We start from the raw sequence: 5,387 nt of genomic DNA, 5'->3' as shown, positions 1-5,387 counted from the left end.
GTTCTGCAACCCCCCCCCCCCGGGTCCGCCCCTCAACGCGCTCCCCCAGCCGGTGCAGCACCAAGGTTCCGGGGAAGAACGGTTCCTGCCACAACAACCTGCCCCCAGCCAGACTGCAAGGGGGCGAGGTGGGGGAACAGCGCCCCCTTGAACAGCCTGGCTCTTGACATTCCATAGCTTCCCAGCCCCCTCTCCCAAGGGCTTTGTGGCTCCAACAAGGCCTGACAGCCTTTGTGTGGCTCCCACCCGCCGCCCCACCCTCTTTGTGTGGGTCCTCCTGCTCCAGCCCCTTCATTTGTGCCTCTTCCACTTCTCTGCAGCTTGGAGACCATTAACTAGCTTCCCTCCCACAGCACCCTTGCTTTCACCCCCAAATCCTCAGCCTGTTGCCTCAAGTCCTGCGTGCGGCTCCCACACGCACACCTCAGCCTGTAGCCTCCATGCCCTTGTGTGGCATCCCCCAAGCCTGTACTTTTTACAGCTCATTCGCCACTCTTCCATTCAGATTCTTATACCATCCCTATTATTCTTGTATCTGGGTGCCTTCCAACGATGCACTGAGTAACATGGTGAGCCTTAAGTGTAGTTCCTTTCCCAAGGACCCAGGAGGGGGAAAGAGGCACAGTGCAATGGAGTGACTTGCCCCCCAGGTCACACAGCAGATCCATAGTAGAGGACAGAACAGAACCTGTGTCTTCTGGCTATCAGGTCAGTGCCCCATTTATTGTACCACATTGTCCTCCTTTGTTTTCCTTTTAGTACTGGTAATGAACCTGGAGATCTGTTTTTTTCTGGGATGTGCTGATGTAAATTATGGAGAAAGCCGAAGGTAGATAGAACCTATCATTTAAAAAATTAGTGCTTATAGAATCATTGGGCCTTATTTTACTGTTTTGGCTGATTTAAATCAGACATAACTCCACAGCAGTGAGTGGAGTTACACATAAGACAGATGTACATGACAGCAGAATCAAACCGGTTCTATTTTAATTTATCTCTAGTGTTTCATTGTTTTACACGTCTTACATTTATTTTGTTGTTTTTTTAATTGTTTGCTTTTTTTGTTGTTGCAGCTGTAGTTAATTGTTTTGTGCTACACCCAGAGAACCTTGGTAAAGGGTGGAAATAGAATAGCCGATACCAAATGGTCAAAAGACATGAATCAGGACACCCAAAATCATGAGATTATCTTACAAATTATGAGATTTATAATAAATAATTAATTTGGGGTTGTTTTTATATACTTTCTATGTTTTGAGCTCTCAGGATATTCCAGCATCACATTTCTAAGCTTTTCTCTGCAACCATTAAGTTTAGAAACTGACTTTTTAAAAAATGAAAGCTCAGATTTGAAATACTCCCTTGTTTTTGGGAGCTGGAGCCTTAAGGAGTACACTAATTATCGTGAAACTCAAGACAATATCGTGAAAGTTGGCAACATTGCAATTGATAAATAAAACAATCATCATTTCCTATTACATACTAGGTATTGAAAGAGTTCTTGCAATAGTTGCTGATTAGAGAAGCAAGGTAGATGAGGTAATATCTTTTACTGGGCCGACTTCTGTTGGTGAGCGAGACAAGCTTTCGAGCTTACACAGAGCTCTTCTTCAGCTCTGGGAAATCTACACAGAGTGTCACAGCTAAATACGGGGTGGAACAGATTGTTTAGCATAAGTTGTTCAAAGTTAATGGTCCCTAGAAATACATGTTAATAACTTATGCTAAACAATCTGTTCCACCCCGTATTTAGCTGTGACGCTCTGTGTAGATTTCCCAGAGCTGAAGAAGAGCTCTGTGTAAGCTCGAAAGCTTGTCTCGCTCACCAACAAAAGTGGGTTCAATAGAAGATATTTTCTCACCCACCTTGTCTCTCTAATGTCCTGGGACCATACAATTGTTGCTGATATTCATCTGACCTACAGCAGGGGGCGCATTAGGACAGAATTCAGCTGATAGCCACACTGTGGTTTGTTAATCCAACAGGGTGTTGTGGTCATTTAGAATAAGATTTAGACGTCAGTAATTCCCTGGGTGAGCACAATAGGAAGTCAGTGTTCGCCATGACAGAGACACTTGTTTTTAAGTTAATATTTGAGAAAGAATTAACATCTTTCAGGAATAAAATACTCTAGAGTTGCTAGGGAGGCTCATCATCTGCACTGATTCAGGTACCTGGAGACATGGAAGAACTTGCAGCCCTGTGGCTAGGTTTGGGTGTTTGCCACCTACCCACTTTTCCATCCTTCACTCTTATGCCAGCTCTCCCTATCTATTAGCATGGTGGTTTCTGTCCATTTCAAGGAAAAACACATGGGTGGACTGACCCTGACTCTGATCCTTTCAGGTCAGTGGGAGCTGCAACCACTTATGCCAGGGCTGAGTATGTCATCTAAGATTACCAAAGATGCTGTTCATGTGACAGCCAGTAAAAGGGACTCAAAGAGCATTGGTGTTTCCCCACCTCCCCCTCCCACATTTCTTCTGCTCCTCCAACCTGAGATAGGGCAAGTATAGATGTGTCAGTTCTCTGCTAGCTGTGGGGTTGAAGAGCTTGTTGCATGAAGTACCCAGTTCAAATATTGTGAGCTGGATCAGCAGTCTCATATGGGTGACTTATTTTTTGTTGTACACATGGGTATGAGATACTTAGCTTCCCAATAGTCAGTTACATTAGTGTTCAGCCCTGTTCTTATCTCATTAACTGTCACCCAGGCTATAGTGTTGAAGAATGAATACTTGCCACAATAATACATTTCCAAGGTCCTAAGGCAATGTGTGACTTTAACAGGTTTCTAATACGCACTGGTCTACAGGTGAGGTATTGTTCTGAACAGCAGTACCCCATCTCCAGTACACAGAGCTTGGGTTTCCTCTTGCTTACACTGGTGTAAATAAGGAAGAGTTATGTTGGTGTGAAACTGGTGTGAGAGCAGAATCAAGGTTCACAGTTTTCATCCGCCAGTATACACAAACACACATACTCACAACTTGACGTCACAAATTCTTGAGCAACTTTTGTAAATCCTGCGTAAGGCTGACTTTCTGGCTTTCCTGCTATGTCTTCATTTTGCATTTCCGTCTTGTGTACAGCTCTATCTTGGAGTTTTGCAGACCTCAGGGGGACCACTGGAATGGCCCATACTGCAGGAAAGGAGTGGCTTGTGAATACTAAATATGAACTGGGAAACTTTATTTTCTACAGGATAATCCTAGATCATCAAATATGGGCAATATAGATCTCTTCCTATAAAAGGCTGAGCCATTAAAGATTCCATGGCATTTCTTGTAAGAGTAGGGGGGCCTTTAATTGTTATGTCCTGGTCAAATTCCAGTTTTGGAAGTAACATTTTTTCTATCTAAACTGTTGCATTTTCTTTTCATTTTCTCTTCTTTTCATGGAGTATTGCTTTGAACTGTTAAGCAGATGCCACCTTCTACTCCAGAGGTGGCTGCCTTTTAATGGAAGGTGAAATGGTTGCTGACCAAGATTTTCTGAAGTAAGTAGTGATGCTCGGTGCCCAACTTGAGATATCTTAAATGTGCCTGATTTTCCAAGAACAGCTGCTCAGCACTTTCTGAAAACCCAGCCCCTTTAAGGTGTGTCTCACCTTGGGCACTCAGACTTTTGAAAATCGTAGCCAGTATTTTTGTATTAGTATTAACACAGAAAGTACTTTTGAAAATAGCTTGCATGATAGAATGGGCATCATATTATAATATTAAACAGATTGGACCAAATTCTGCTCTCACTTACAGTCTTGAAAATCGAGAGTAACCCCATTGACACCAGCAGTTACACCAGCACAACTACGAGCAGCATGTGCCCCATTTCCTCCCACGCTCCTGCATTGTATTGTACTGCTAGCAAGCTCAGCATTTGAAGGTATTAGCACTGCAAGTTCTTAGCGCATTTTCATGTGTTTTTTATTAGACAAAAAACAAAATAAAACAAAGAAAGTCTTCGTAAGTCCTGACAGTCACTGGGCCACGTGACTCTGCCGCCCTTTATCTCCCTCTTTGTGCCACACTTTCCCCCGCTCATCTCTGTAATCTGACATTGTGATTTGTTCACTTATATGCTTGTTTTTCTCCTCTAAGAAGATTTGCTGAATCATCGGGGAGGAGGCAGGGGCACGGGAGGCAGCTGGCGGGCAGTGATAAAACTGCGGCCACATCCAGCCTCTAGGTTTTGCCAGTGACAACCTGTCAGTTTAAGGCCTGAGTCACATTCCATTTCTGAGCTAAGATTGATGGGGACACTGGGATTGAAGGAGTGGGGCAAAGGAAGAAATTCCCAAAAGTTTAAATGATTGACTTTGACAGCTATTATTTATTATTGTTATTAATAATAATAATAATTTGTATTTTTATTACCAGGGGCCCAGAGCCCCAAAGATATTGAGGCACTTAGTTCCCATTGAAATCAATGGAACTTAGGCACCTAAATACTTTCAAGTATCTGGGCCGAAGCACATGGGAATCCCAGACACGGACCAGGACCCCATTGTGCTAGCACTGTACAAACACAAAACAACCAGGAGGCTTCATGTTACCTCTCATGTGAAGCTTAAGAACATACGAACATAAGAATGGCCATACTGGGTCAGACCAAAGGTCCATCCAGCCCAGTATCCTGTCTACCGACAGTGGACAATGCCAGGTGCCCCAGAGGGAGTGAACCTAACAGGTAATGATCTAGTGATCTCTCTCCTGCCATCCATCTCCACCCTCTGACAAACAGAGGCTAGGGATACCATTCCTTACCCATCCTGGCTAATAGTCATTAATGGACTTAACCTCCATGAATTTATCCCGTTCTCTTTTAAACCCTGTTATAGTCCTAGCCTTCACAACCTCCTCAGGCAAGGAGTTCCACAGGTTGACTGTGCGCTGAGTGAAGAAGAACGTCCTTTTATTTGTTTGCAACCTGCTGCCCATTAATTTCATTTGGTGGCCCCTAGTTCTTATATTATGGGAACAAGTAAATAACTTTTCCTTATTCACTTTCTCCACACCACTCATGATTTTATAGACCTCTATTCTATCCCCTTAGTCTCCTCTTTTCCAAGCTGAAAAGTCCTAGCCTCTTTAATCTCTCCTCATATGGGACCTGTTCCAAACCCCTAATCATTTTAGTTGCCCTTTTCTGAACCTTTTCTAATGCCAGTATATCTTTTCACCCAGAGATCTCTGTAACAAGGCAGCCTGCCCCTGTAAGGGCCAGCAGGTCTTGGGTCAGCCAACCCTGTCCCATTCACCCTGCCCAGCTACACCTGCATTGGGTGTGGGACTTAAAAGGAGCTCATGTAAGTGCCACTGAGACTCCAGCTAGGGAGTGATAGGAAGGACAGAAGCCTGGAGCTGCAGGTGAGTATTGAGGGAAC

This window comes from Chelonia mydas, chromosome 16 (genome assembly GCF_015237465.2).
Source record: "Chelonia mydas isolate rCheMyd1 chromosome 16, rCheMyd1.pri.v2, whole genome shotgun sequence".
In the NCBI taxonomy this organism is placed as follows: domain Eukaryota; kingdom Metazoa; phylum Chordata; order Testudines; family Cheloniidae; genus Chelonia; species Chelonia mydas.
Note: the sequence above shows the minus strand (reverse complement) of the source record.